We start from the raw sequence: 15,680 nt of genomic DNA, 5'->3' as shown, positions 1-15,680 counted from the left end.
TGGGAGCAAATTATCTTGGAAGCCCTTCCCAGCACACACGATCTTATTAAAAATAACCTTTTATTTTTTACGAATCAATATATGTGCATATATAGAAAGTTATCAAATACTGAAAAGCAAAAATAAAATAAAACACCATATTTCCACCACCCAGATGTTACCATTTAACAGCTTACTGCACAACATTACAGGACTTTTTCAATGTTTTTAACAAAATGAGATCATCCTACACACATTGTTTCCAAAGCTACTTTTCTCTGTTAATGGTTTACACCTTCCCATATCAATACATTTTCATCTTATTTAATACTAGGTGTATATATATTTCTCTACTTGTGCCCTAAAGTGTCCTGGCATCTTAGCTCAGGTTGCCATAACAAAATACCATAGACCGGGTGGCTTAAAGCAACAGACATTTATTTCTAACAGTTCTGAAGATGGAAATTCAAGATCGAGGTTGATTCCATCCCTGGGGAGAACCCTCTTCCTGGCTTGTAGGTGGCTACCTTCTAGCTGTATCATCACATATTAGAGGGATGGAGAGGAAGAGAAAAGGGGAGAGGATAGGGGAGGAGGTGGAAGGGTGGAAGAGAGGAGGGAGGATGGAGAGCAGCATGGCCTTTCTTCCTCTGTTTTTTACAATTTAAATCCACTTTTTATTTTTATTTTATTTATTCTTTAAATTTTTTTTTTAATTTTTCGATTATACTTGACATTCGATTCTCCCTTTTCTTAAGAGGACACTCATCATGGGGACCCCACCCTCATGACCTCATCTAAACCTAATCACTTTCCAAAGATATCATTTCCAAATGCCATAACATTGGAGGGTAAAACTTCATCATATGACTTTCAGACTGAGTTTATCCAGAACCATGCAATGTATCTGGTTATGTTTCTTTGTCCCTTCAAATCTGACACATTATCTTTACTTCCTTTGTTCCCATAACTCTAACTGGTGAAACAGATTGGGCCAGTTGTCCTGTAGAATGTCACACTCCCTCCACATACTTGGTTGCTTCCTCAAGGTGCCTCTATGGTTTACAAATACCTCACTATTAGGAAAAGTACTGGGAATTAGAGCCTCTCATCACTGGCTATTCAGACCCAGATACCCTAATGCATGCACCTTCAGGGTTGCAGCCAATACTGAGGGTCCAGCTTCCATTGCTCTTCTGTCACCTCCCAAATGTTCCTGGGTGGAGCAAGGAGCATGCTGGCTGAGGGACTCATCCAGATGACCCACTGCCCTCTACTACCACCCAACGGCAATCTTTGCCACCACAAATGGCTGGGAGCCAGAAACCACAGGCTGGAAGCAACAGAGATGGCGATACCATCATTAAAAAAAATTTCCACTGACCAAGTGGTGACCTTAATGCTGATTGTGTTTGACATTTCTGCCTGAAAGCCCAGGGATGGGTGAGACAGTGAGATGTACACATTCCAGAAATTTCAGAGTAATGAGGGGAGACCTTTTTGAAAAATTAGAAACTAGAGGGACAATTTTAAATATGTATTATTTATTTCCCTGCCCAGATCTGAAGTGACTTACCTTGTTTAGTAACATAGAATGTATCCTTGCATTTGGGTCATAAAATTGTCATGGTTGGTTTACTTAGAGGTATGAAAATCTATAAAATGGAGAACACTTCCTCCACCCAACCCCATGTTGATATTGGTGAGTGAAAAGGTCTATGAGGAAAAGTCCTCCTCCTCCTCTTTGTTTTTCTTTCCTCCTTTCTCACCTATGAGGCCCGAAGGTAAGGGAAAGGAGACAGCTCCTTATAAGAACTTCTTATAGGGGCAAACCCTTTTGCCCAAGGTGTGAAAGGCCCCTGACAACAAAACAAATCTGAGGAGGGACAGTTTACTTCTAGAATTCCATCCTGGAGTCGGGGTGGGGGTTATCTACCTCTTTCCTAAGAAGAGAGATAGGAAACTGCCAACCTTGGCATGCTCATCATTGTTCTGAAAGAGAACTACTCCCAGCCTAACTCTCCTATGGTAGATGGAGGATTTTTCTTCTTTCACCATCCTGAAAGAGAGAGAGGGGGCCTCTGCAGAAAGGGCACTACCCCTACCCACCAACAGATCACACTGCTCATTATACCTTGGAGGAGGGGAACACTTGGGCTTTACAGTGTATGAGGTGGGGAGGGTACAAGAGGACAACAGAGAGGCCAGCCATTGCTCCTATAGGAATCAGTATAAAAACCACTAGACTCAGAGCAGGAAGAGGATGAAAGGGATGTAGCAGTAAAGGTGCCCTGCCAAGGAGGCAAGCGGTAGCTGTCCTTCCCAGAATGGTGAGTAGGATGAGCCCAGGTGTCCAGAAAGTGACCTAGGGATGCTAGGCACCCTGGTTAGTGGACATGAGTCCCTGACCCTAGTGGTATAGCAGCTTAAGAGAAAGCTCTACCACCCAGGTGATGTGCTAATTGGTGTTAGAGGATGCTTTGCATGTTATTTTGCCCCCCAGGGAACATCTGGCAGTGCTATTGGTTGTCACAACTGAGGATAGAACCTAGCATCTAGTATGTAGAGATAAGAAATGCTGCTAAACATCCTACGATACATACGACAGCACCCCACCTACAATAAAGAAGCACCTGGTCTAATATGTCAATAGTGTTGAGGCAGAGAAACCTTGAGTCTTGAGGTTGAGAAACACTGAGTTAGAGTATCCTAACACGTACTCTAACTCAATATGTGTTAAGTGCCTTAAGATTTCTATTATAAAACCTAAAGGCTTTATTCAATCCACAGGTTTTTGTATGTGTTCAAGAGTGCCAGTGACACTTCTTATTTCTAAGTCAGGCTGGGTTGGGGTGGAAAATTACACAAAACTTTTCTAAACTGCCAACCTTTGTCACTTGCTAGCACTTTAAATTTATATTATCTCCTGTTAACAACTGAGATTGATCCTTGATGTATGCACAATGAAAGCTCTGAAATCACATTTCTGCTTTTTCAAATTAGCTTTATTGAAGTATGATTTACTTACAATAAAATGTACCCATTTTAAGTCTACGGTTTGATGAGTTCTAGCAACTCTGTATATCTACTTCCATAAGTTTTTAAAAATGATTTTAGATTTATAGAATTATGATTATAAACGTGGACTTTGAGATTGATCAGCACTGGGTTCAAATTCCAGTTCTGTCATCTACCAAGCATCGGTTTCTCATCACTAAATTGGATTAATAATATCTATCAAAGAGGTTATCCTGATGATACAAACAATGACATACTTGAAGTATTTAGCATGGAACCTTGCCTAGCATATAGTGAAGTGCTTCATCAGTGGTAATAATAATCATGATCATTAGTATTCTCACCATTTCATAACACTTGACTAATAGAGTCCTTTTTTTCTGTATCTACATGTCTTCCCAAGACGATCACATCTCCAAAGTTACGATAATCATATATACACATGTGATTCCCAAACCAGTATTTCCAGCCTCAGCCTCTCTCCTAGGCTTCAGAAGAACAGGTTGGTTTCCCCTAGGCTCACCTCAAAGATAGCGTGTTCACAGCTGGATTCATTATCTTCCTTCCAACTATCCACCATGTCTTAGACTGCTCTTCTCAGTCAATGGCATCACATCCAGTCTCTCAAAGCAGAAATCTCCTCATAGAAATACCTGATGTCTTTCTCTCTTATTCACGCCCTTCATTCATTAAGATTTCTGCTTCAACACAAACCCAAATAGCAGTAGTTTAACCTAAGTGGAAGGTTATTTCTTGTTCATATAAAAGTGTCCAGACATAAGCAGTCCATAGCAGATCTGAAGGCTCCAGTATATCTAGAGCCAGGCTCTTTTGGTTTGGTTATCCTGCATTCCAAGTGTGTAGCTTTTGTTCCACAAGGTCTGAGTGGCTTTCTACACAGTCCACTTTTCACACAGCAGGATGGTGCTTGCTTACAATGCAAGCACTGCATATATAGTCCTCATACTACCTACGAGGCAGCAGTTTTATTTCATTGAACCATATAAAGTTGCCATTTTTGTCAGTCAAATATGGTAGAAAATAGGCAGTTTTATATATTTCAACCCAATAGTATCTCTACCTTACAAATAAGGACTCTGATACACAGAGACGTCAAATAACTTGCCCAAAGTCACATAGCAAGTGAACAGCAGAGAAGAAATTCAAATCCGGAGCCTCCCTGGAAGCTTTGCCCATGAAATATTCTTCAGTGAGTAAGGCTTTGTTCCTCTGTCCCCAATGCACCCGTTACCTAATTGAAGGGCAATATGTGAACATTGGAAAGCTAAACAGAAGTTAAAGAAACAGCAACAACTTAATACAGCTATGTAAGAATGTCACAAAGCCATCTATGATTGTTTTTTTTTTCAAATGAGTGGAAAGATAAGACATTCTTTTTCTAGAAATTGAGGAGACAAGAGCAATGGCTCCAAACTGGTGTATCCTGTAATGCTCCCCAGAGGAGGGGAGATTTTAGCTGAGTCTTGAAAATAGAGGAGGGTTCATTTCATGGTGGTGGTAAGAGGGGTGTTTAGTGGGAATAATTTCATTCTGTGCTATCTAACAAAACTTTGAGATGTTATCTGTGTACACTTGGGTCTCTGGCCTTACTTAATGAAGTGTACACACACATGTATATACTCCTGTAGCATACTTGTGGATTTCTTCCTGTTATATCACTCCACATTTCTTACTTTGTGTATGTGTGCCTGGGTATGTCTTTCTGTGTCTGCATCTATCTTTCTGCGTCTTGGCATTTGTTTCTTTCTGGCCCTCCCCTTCCTTCCTTTCTTTATTTCTCTATCACACACTCTTTCATCATCTGCCTCTCCCTATATTTGCTCTATAATTGGTCCCATATAAATCCTCATTATATCCTATATTTTTCATTGCACATATTAAATTGTTTGATGTGCCGTGCCCCTAATTTAAAATGAGAAAGATCAGAATGTTCTATTACTCCACCTAAATCTCTTTTCCACTTTATCCTTCCCCCAGGCTTTTTAAAAATTAATTTGTTTTTATTTTTATCAAGTTAGACATATACATCATTTTAAAAGTCAAATACTAAGGCTAATCATGAATAAAAGCAACCCCACCTCATTATACTATCGACCCATTGCTCAAATTCAATGTTCTCAAGTCTCTCAACCATTTCTTATGGTAGGTACCTCCAGGTTTCTAAATAATATTTTTATGTAATTACTTCTTGATTTTTTTCCATTACAGATATGATTTATTTAAATAGAAAGTAAGGATTTAATTTTTACACTTCTACCCCCCCCACACACATACAACTCTCCCCTTTCCCCCATTTTCCCAATACAGCTACATCCTAACTTTGGGTCAGCAGAATGTTTATAATAATAATAATAATTTATTTTATTATTATTAATTATTATTAATAATAATAAATATTATTTACAGCTGAGCCATGCGGTCTAGTGTTTCAGATATCTATCAGAAATTCAGTCTCCTCAGTTGATTAATCAACCTAATTTTTTTCGTGGAGACAGCTGCCCTGCAGCCACTCATTCCCCTTTTACACCTTAAATGGCTTACTATAAGCCGTGACACAGCCATCATCCTGGAATACCTTTCACTTCTCTCCCCCACTCCTGTTCTGGAGTTTCAGGTTTCTTCTTCCTTGTATTAGTCCCTTATTTTATTGGAGCCTATTCTCCAATGGCTTCCTGTGAAAGCACACTTGGGAGACAACTTTTTTTTGAGACTTCATATATCTGAAAATGTCTTTTACCTTAACAGGTAAAAGTTTGATAGTTTGACTAGGTACAGAATTTTAGGTTTGCAATCATCTTTCCTCAGAATTTTGAAGATACTGCTTTACTGTCTTCTAGTTTTCAATGATGTTGTTAAGAAGTCTGAAGTCTTCCTGATTCCCTGTTATTTCTCTCTGTAAACTGGAAAATTCTTTGCTTTGGCTTCTGTGTTCTGAAATTTCAAGATTATTTGTTTTATATATGAGTTTATTTTAATTCATTATATTAAATACATATAGGGCCTTTCCACCTAGAAATTTAATTTCTTCAATTCTGGCAATATTTCTAGAGTTATTTTTTGGATAATTTTTTCCCATCTAGTTTTCTCTTTATAAAACTAATGTTTTCGGATGTTGGATCAATCTCCTAAATAAATTTTTTAATTGTGTTATGTTATTTTCTTTCTCTTATTTTTGTATCTTTGTCATTCGTTCTACTATCCAGGAGGTTTTTTTCACCTTTATTTTCCAAACCCTCTATTAAATTTTTCATTTCAATACATTTTTAATTTTTAAGAGCCTTTTTTTATTCTCTGAATGTTCCTTTTTATGGTCTTTTGTACTTGCTTCAAGGATAAAATAGCTAATCTTATCTATCCAACAACTAACAATATTAGTTTGTTCTTTTTAAGATTTTTTTGTTGTTGTTCTGCTCCTGCTTCTTCCAAGGTCATTTTTTCTCTTTTTTGCTTTGGTTTCTGTTTGTCATGTCAAAGGCTGGTGTGACCTTCAGTTCTTTATTTATGTACCAATATCCAAAGGTCTTTCTCTTGAGCTAGTTCATTACTCCAGAGAGGGCTTCACCAATCATCAATGGGGATGGAGGAAGAGGAGGTCATTATGCTGGTTTCCAGAACTTATAAAAGTGAGGGAAAGGAGTGAGGCTGACCAGAGATCTCTCTTGTCCTGTTAATCTTCTGCCCTCGGCTGTGTTACATCCTCTGGCCAAGAGTTCCTCTTGTTTAACCTCTCTAGAAAGTCAGCATCTTTGGCCTGGATGGAGGAGGGACTGTCGTCTTGTTCAAGATGGGGAAGGGGAACTAAGAATCTGTTTATCAACTTTATTTAAATTGTAGTAAAATACACAACATAAAATGTATCATCTTAACCATCTTTAAGCTTATAGTTCAGTAGTGTCAAGTACATTCATGCTGTTGTGCAACCAATCTCTGGAACTCTTCATCTTGCAAAATTGAAACTCTATTTCCATTCTCCCTCCTCCAGCACCTTGAAACCACCATTCTACTTTCCATCTCTATTAGACTACTCTACGTACCTCATATCAGTAGAATCATAAAGTTGTTTTTTTTTTTTGTGATCAGCTTATTTCACTTAGCATAATGTCCTCAAGGTTTGTCCATGTTGTAGCAGGTGTCAGAATTTCCATCCTTTTTAAGGGTAAATAATATTCAGTTGTTTGTATGTAAAACATTTTGTTTACCCATTACCCATCAATGAATTTGGTTGCTTCCACCTTTTGGCTATTGTGAATAATGATGCTATGAACTTGGGTGTACAAATTTTTTATAAGCTTTTATCTGATCTCTTTGTTCATCCCCATCTGCACTCCCACTTTCAGAGATACCTGGTATGTATAACATCTTAGTTTTTCTGGGGTTCTGTGAGGTCAATCAGCTTTCTACTGGACTCCCCTATTGCTGGCTTAGGTCTTTTTTGGTCTTCTGTATATCATCAGTAACTTTATCCATCTGCTTTTCAACTTCAAAACATTTTATTATTTTCTCCTTTCTGCCTTCTTTGCCTATAAGTGTTTACAACTTAAAAGAAAATATATTACTATCATTTTAGTTTGGGATTTCAAGAGAGAGAAGAAGAAAATGCAAGTGTACCTCCATACTTACTCAAATTCTCTAAATTATGTTACTTCTGAGTGATATGATTCTTGATTTTCCCCTTTGTGGGTAAGTAGATTTCAGTTTTTTAAAATAGTATTTCTTCGGTGTAAAAATATTTGTGATTTTGAAAAAGAGGTTGGCAGTTCCTCAAAAAGTTAAACATAGAACTACCATATTATCCATCAATTCCACTCCCAGGCATATACCCAAGAGAATTATAAACATATGTCTACACACACACACGCAATATATATATTGAATTGTTCTTACTTATTTTATGAATAATGTGTATATATATATGAATTCATATATATATGAATGTTCACACATTATTCATAAAATAAGTAAGAACAATTCAAAAAGTGAGAACTATTCAAGTGTTTATCAGCAGATGAATGGATAAACAAAATGTGGTATATTTATAAAATGGAATATTATTTAGCCACAAAAATGAATAAAGTACTGATACATAGAACATGAATGAACCTTGAAAACATGCTAAGTGAGAGAAGCCAAAAGATCACATATTTTATGATGTAATTTATAGAAAATATACAGAATTTGAAAATCTGTAGAGATAGAATGTATACAAGTAAATTAGTGGTTGCTAGAGGATAGGGAGGAGGGAGAAATAGAGTATGACTGTTAATGGGTATGGAGTTTATTTTTGGTGAGGAAAACATTCTGGAATTAGATGGTGATAATGATTGCATAACCTTGTGAACATACTAGAAACCACTGAACTATACACTTTAAGATGGTGAATTTTGTGGAATGTGAATTATATCTCAATTTTTTTTAATGTTTATGGTTACAATGGTTAAAAAAATTAACATGTCAAACTGCATGTGGTCTGAGACTCTTGAACTTCTGGAATTCTTTTTATGAAAGGTCAATAGTTTTAAAAGTTCAAATACCTCATTGTTTACTAAGTATATTTTCTCATAGGAAACTTGTAATAAATATAGTTATTCTAGAGCAGAACTGGGCATCAAGATCATTCACTTTGGACTCTATTAAAAGGGAGTAAGTTATCTATATAGCTTATTCCCATATTCCATGCTGTTTTAAGTCTCCTGCCTTTATCTGTCCTGTTCTCTACACCTGGAATACCATTCCACTCTTTCCGGACAATTCTTATGCACCCTTCAAGACTCAGTTCAAGTTTTCTTCCCTTCAGAAAACCTCCCAGACAGCTCTCATATTGGGCCAATTACCCATTCTTTGTGTTCCCTTAGTGCCACCATTCTGTTAGTTAGCTACTCATGCATAACAAATTACCTGAAAACATAGTGGCATAAAACAACAATTATTTATTTTATCACAGTGTCTATGGGCCAGGAATTTAGGACATGGTGGTATTAACTTGTCCCTGCTCCACAATGTTTGGGTCCTGGTCTCAGCTGGAAGGCTAGAAAGCTAGAGGGCTGAAGTCACTTGTTGGCTTGACAGAGACTGGAGAATCCATTTCCCAGATGGTTCACACCCACTGCAGGCAAGTTGGTGCTGGCTATTGGCACAGGCCTCAATTTTTCCCAGTGTGGGCCTCGCAACATGCTGCTTGGAAGGAACCTTGATTTCCCCGAGAATGGGCAGTATGGGGAACAGAGAGCAAGGTGGAAGAACAATGTCTTTTATAAACAAGCCTGAGAAGTTACATACTGCCATTTCCATCACATTCTATTCTTTGGAAGTGAGTCTGTAAGCCTAGAATGCATTCAAGTGAAGGAGAATTAGAGTTTACTTCTTGGAGCAAGGCGCATAACAGAATTTGTGGACATATCTTAGGACCACCACAACCATTTTGCATTACATAATATTTAATTACATTAAGGGGCACTCAAAAAATATTTAGGTATTACTTGGATGTTAGAAAATTTAATCCTTCTGTCTATGGGGCAGTCAAACCTTCTCTGCCTTCTGAGAATGAATTCAAGAAACTTGGACAGAGCATCCAGGCTGTCTGATCTCATCTCCAAATGAGATCTCATAGATAATCCCTCAGGCTTGGTTAGGATATTTCAAAGTTTTGGGTGGGATATTTGCATAATCTGCAGAACTTAAACTCCAACATATATAGTCTAGAGATACAGTAAACTCATCATGCCCAAATCATGCGCCCATGCCTTCCCTAAACCTGCTGCTCCCCTGGTGTCATCATTCCACCGAAGCCCTGGACAACATTCTGTGTTCCCCCCTCTGCTTCCCCCCCAAACCACTCAGACATGAAGTCCTGTAATAGGAGGCAGGGAACCAGGGGGAAACACTCAGCTAGGGAATGAGGGGTTTGGAATCTATCTATATATACTGAGTATTGTCTATGAACAGAATAAATAATATGTCTCATATGCATAGCTTCAAATTTATATAAATAACATGTTAATAACATGTTAATAACATATTTCTGAATTCAGAGCAATCTTTTGTAATGCATATTTCTTCCATCAACAGGCAGCACAACTATCTTCACAGGGATCAATGAAACATTTTGGTGTTAAAGAGGTGCCCCTAAAATTAGGGCCACAGATATACTTGTACATATGCAAAAAGTAAATAAATTATGGAATATCCATAGAATGGAATATGAGACAGCCATGAAAAGAAATGAAGATGCTCTTTAGGGACTACTGTGGAACAATTGCCAACATATATTGTTGACTGAAAAAAGCAAGTTGAAAAAGCAATGCTTACAAATTGTATATATTCCCATAAGGGTATTGGAAACCCTAGTACACTTGGTTTCCCCCAGAGCAAGAGCTGGGGATCATGCAGTTTGGAAATTAGGGCTAAGAAGTAAGATTTTTCACAACATACCCTTAGCATATTTTGGATTTCAAACCATGTGACTGCACTGTGTTTTTTTCAAAACCAAATTAAATTGAAATTTTAAGAAGGGAGAGTCCTCCAAATAGTTTGGAATCTATGGATTTAGATTCTCTCTCCTTAACTTCACTCACATCCATGCAGTCTTCTCATAAAGCCCTTGAGTAGTTCCCACTGCTCTTTGTATCAATTTCAAATTCATCAACATGATATTCATGGCCCTCTTGATCTGGCCCCCTTCAGCTTTCTCTCTGCCTTCTTTTCCAAACCCTCTGGTTCAGGGTTGCACACTCCCTTCCAACTCCCTGATGGGGCCAGGTTTCTCATGCCTTCCTCTGCTCATGTTCCTCTACTTAGAGCCCCCTTCCTCCCCTAACTTCTCTGGCTCATTTCTACCCACTTCCTATCTCTTGTAGGAAGTACTTCCTGCCCCTCCTCCAAGGTGAGTTAGACAACCCTTCTCATTCAGTCGGTCTTCGGTAAATATTTATTGTCACCACTTCTGGCCAGGACTTCTATTAGGTGCTGTAGGTACAGAAATTAAAAACAGCCCCTGCTCTTAAGAAAATAGCCAATTAGTGGAAATGTACCCATTAGGATTAAATCAATGCCTCCTCACCAAGTTCTAAGCCCTCAGACTGGGAAATCAACTTGAGTGTGGAATTTCAATCTTGAAACTAACTGAACAGTTTCTACCTTCCTCCCTTGTCCTCCTAGGACACTATGCACCTACCAGCCAAAGTATCACATTGTAAGTAAAAACTCAATTGTCTCATTTATCTCCTCTACCAGCCTGTGTGCTCCAGGAGTGGAAAAATAAAATGAGAGAGAGAGAGAGAGAGAGAGAGAGAGAGAGAGAGAGAGGTTACATGAAGGTGGTGGAATCATAATCAGGCCTTGAAGAATAAAGATAATTTCAACCTTTGTTGTAGATGTGGAGGCAGAAAGACATTCCAACTTGAAGGAACAGAGTGAGCAAAGGATGTGGCTGTAATAAAGGATGTGTTTGTGCTTGTGCACGGTGGAGGAGAGGGGCTGTGGGAGAGCTATAAACTAGGTTCAGATTCTTTGAAAGAATTTGAGAAATAAAGTGACACAATTAGATTCGAGTTTTAGGAAGGAAACTATGGTGGTGGTTTATAAAATGGCTTGAATGGGGGGGCGGTGTCTTTAGTCCGTTCTCACTGATATAACAGAATAGCATAGACTGAGGGATTTATAAACAACAGAAATTTGTTTCTCACAGTTCTGAAGGCTGAGAAGTCCAAGATCAAGGTGCTGGAAGATACGATGTCTATAGTGAGGGTCTGCTTCCTGGTTCATAGATAGCCATTTTCTTGCTGTGTCCTCCTGTGGCAGAAAGGGTGAGTGAGCTCTCTGGGGTCTCTTTTATAAGGACACTATCATATTCATTAGGGTTCTGCCAAAAGGTCCCACCTCCAAGTATAATCACACTGGGGGTTAATATTTCAATTTATGAATTTTTAGGGGGAACACAAAATTCAGTCCATAGTAGGGGGAGAGATAGGCAACAGGGATATCTGATAGGAATCAGAAGGACTTGGTAACTAATTGAACATGGAGAGTGAGGTAGAGTCTTACTGGATCTTTTCTTTCAAATCTCCATGTGCGTAAATCACCATCTGCTATTGATTTTAGCTCCTCCATTGCCACTGCCGTAGCTCAGCCTTCCCCATCTTGGCCTCCTGTCTAGGGCAAGCTGTATATCTTCATGATACCTTCCAGTTACACTGCTCCCAACTGCTAGAGAAAAACAGCCTGGTCTTTTTTTTTTTTTTTTTTTTGTAACAGCTTTTATTGATATATAATTCACATACTTAAAGTATACATTTTGATGGTTTTCAGTGTATTCATAGAATTGTGCAACAAACACCACAGTCAGTTTTAGAACATTATTATATTTCCAGAAAGAAACCCCATACCCTTTAGCTGTCACTCCTCAATGTCCCCATCCCCTTCCAGCCCTAGACAACCCCTAATTTACTTTCTGTCTCTATAGATTTGTCTATTCTGACATTTTATATAAATGAAATCATACAATATGTGGTCTTTTTTTGTGTCTGGCTTCTTTCACTTAGCAGAATGTTTTCAAGGGTCATTCATATTGTAGTATGCATCAGTACTCTGTTCTTTTTTATTGTCAAATAATATATTGCATAGATGTACCACATTTTATTTATCCATTCATCAGTTGATGGATGTTTGGACACTTTTTTGACTGTTATGCATAATGCTGTTATTAACATTCGTGTACAAGTTTTTGTGTGGACATATGTTTTCAGTTCTCATGGGTATGTACCTAGAAGTGGAATTGCTGAGTCCTGAGTAACTGCCAGACAATTTTCCAAAGTAGCCACACCATTTTACAATCCTCCCAGCAGTGTATGAAGGTTCCAATCTTTCTTCATTCTCACCAATATTTCTTATTATCTATCTTTTTTATTATAGCCATCCTACTGGGTATGAAAGAGTATCTCATTGATCTGCATTTCCCTAATGACTAACAATGTTGAGCTTTTCATGTGCTTATTGGTCATTTGTTTATCTTCTTTAGAGAAATGTCTATTCAAATCCCTTGCTCATTTTTAATTGGGTTATTTGTCTAATATTGAGTTGTAATAGTTCTTTATATGTTCTAGATATATGATTTGCCGAAATATTCTCCCATTCTGTGCTGTCTTTTCTTTTTTGATGATACCCTTTGAAACACAAAAGTTTTTAATTTTAATGAAGTCCAATTTATTTATTTTTTCTTTGGTTGCCTATGGTTTTGGTGTCATATCTAAAAAACCTTTTCCAAACACAAGGTCACAAAGATTTATGCCTATATTTTCTTCTAAGTGTCTTATAGGTTTAGCTCTTACATTTGGTTTTTGGTCCATTTTGAATTAATTTTTGTATATGGTATGAATTAGGAGTCCAACTTAATTCTTTTGTATGTGGTATTCAGTTGTCCTATTAAAGTTTGTTGAAAAGACTTTTTTCTCTATTTAATTTTTTTGGCAATCTTGTCAAAAATCAGTTTACCATAGTATAAGGGTTTATTTCTGGACTTTCAATTCTATTTCATTGATCTATGTCTACCCTTATGAGAGTACCACACTGTATTGCTTACTGTAGTTTTGTCATACATTTTGAAATCAAAAAGTGTGAGTCCTCCAACTTTATTCTTTTCCAAGATAGTTTTATTCTTCTGAGTCCTTAGAATTTCCATATGAATTTTAGGATCAGGTTGTCAATTTCTGCAATGAAGCCACCTAGGATTTTGATAAGGATTGCATTGACTCTGTAGACCAATTTGGGAAATATTGTCATCTTAACAATATTAGGTCTTCCAATCCATGAATAGAAGATGTCTTTCTACTTATTTCATTCTTTTTAAATTTATCTCAACAATGCTTTGTAGTTTTCAGAGTATACGCTTTGCACTTCTTTTGTTAAATTTATTCGTAAGTATTTTATTCTTATTGATGATATCGTAAATTGAGTTGTTTTCTTAAGTTCACTTTCAGACTATTCATTGCTAGCATATATTAATACAATTGATTTTTATCTATTGGTCCTGTATCTTGCAACTTTGCTAAATTCATTTATTAGTTCTAATAGTTTTTAATGGATTTCTAAAGATTGCATGCAAGATCATGTCATCTGTTAATAGAAATAATTTTACTTCTCCCTTTCCAGTCTAGATGACTTTCATTCAATTTTCTCACCTAATTGCCCTGGATAGACTTCCAGTATGATTTTTAATAGAAGTTATAAGAGAGGACATCCTTGTCTTGTTCCTTATCTTAAGGGGAAAGCATTCAGTCTTTCACTATTAAGTGTGATCTTAGCTGTAGGTTTTTTGTAGACTCCCTTTATTGGATTGGGGAAGTTCCCTTGAACCTTAGTTTGTTTAAGTGTTTATATCATGAGGGGTGTTGGATTTTATCAAAAGCTTTTATTGCATATATTGATATGGTCACAGAATTTTTGGGTTTTAGCCTACTGATACAGTGTATTTTTGGATGTTAAACCAATCTAGCATTCCACAGATAAACTACGTTTAGCTATGACATATAATCCTTTTTATAGGTTTCTGGACATAGTTGGCTCATATTTTGTTGATTTTCACATCCATATTCATATTGGCCTACAGCTTTCTTTTCTTTGATGTCTTTGTCTGATTTTGGTATCAGGGTAATACTGGCCTCATGGAATGTGTTGGAAAGTGTTCCCTCTTATTTTATTTTATTTTTTGGAAGAGTCTGTAAAGAATTGGTTAATTCTTCTTTAAATATTGGTAGAATTCACCAGTGAAGACATATGGGCCTGGGGTTTTCTTCGTGTGGAGTTTGTTTTGCTTTGTTTTGTAATTCTATCTCTTGCTACAGGTCTATGCAGATTTTATATATTTTTTTCTTGACTCAATTTCCCTAGTTTATGCGTTTCTAGGAATTTGTCTATTTTATTTAAATTACCTAATTTATTGGCAAATAACTGTGCATAGTATTCCCTTATAATCCTTTTTATTTCTGTAAGGTCAGCAGTAATGCCCTTTTTTCTTCTCTTTTTTTCTTGCTCAGTCTAGCTAAAGCTTTGTGAATTTTGTTGATCTGTTCAGACAGGCAGATTTTGGTTTCAAAGTTTTCTTTTATTGTCTTCTTATTCTCTATTTCATTAATTACTGCTCTAAACTTCATATTTCCTTCCTTCTTCTTGTTTTAGGTTTAGTTTTCTCTTCTGTTGTCACCTCCTTTTAAGGCGGAGGATTAGCTATTGATTTCAGATCTCCCTCCTTGTTTTAACATAGGCATTTACAACTATAAGTTTCCCTCTAAATACTGCTTTATCTGAATCTCATAAATTGTGGTATATTGTTCATGTTCATTCACCTCAAAGTACTTTCTAATTTCACTTGTGAGTTCTTCTTTGACCCAGGGTTATTTAGGACTATTGTTTAATTTCCACATATTTGTGAAATGTCTAAATTCTCTCTATTATTGATTTCTAGTTTCATGTTATTACAGTTGAATAATATGCTTTGCATGACTTCAATTTTTTTTTAATTTATTGAGATTTGCTTTATGGCCTAACATATAGTCTATCCTGAAGAAAGTTCCAAGTGCATGTGAGAAAAATATGTATTTGCAGTTGGGGGGTAGAATATTCTATAGGTGTCTATTAGGTCTAATTAGTTTATACTGTTGTTCAAATCTTCT

Source organism: Rousettus aegyptiacus, unplaced genomic scaffold (assembly GCF_014176215.1).
Source record: "Rousettus aegyptiacus isolate mRouAeg1 unplaced genomic scaffold, mRouAeg1.p scaffold_m13_p_8, whole genome shotgun sequence".
Classification (NCBI taxonomy): domain Eukaryota; kingdom Metazoa; phylum Chordata; class Mammalia; order Chiroptera; family Pteropodidae; genus Rousettus; species Rousettus aegyptiacus.
This window is presented reverse-complemented; position numbering follows the sequence as displayed.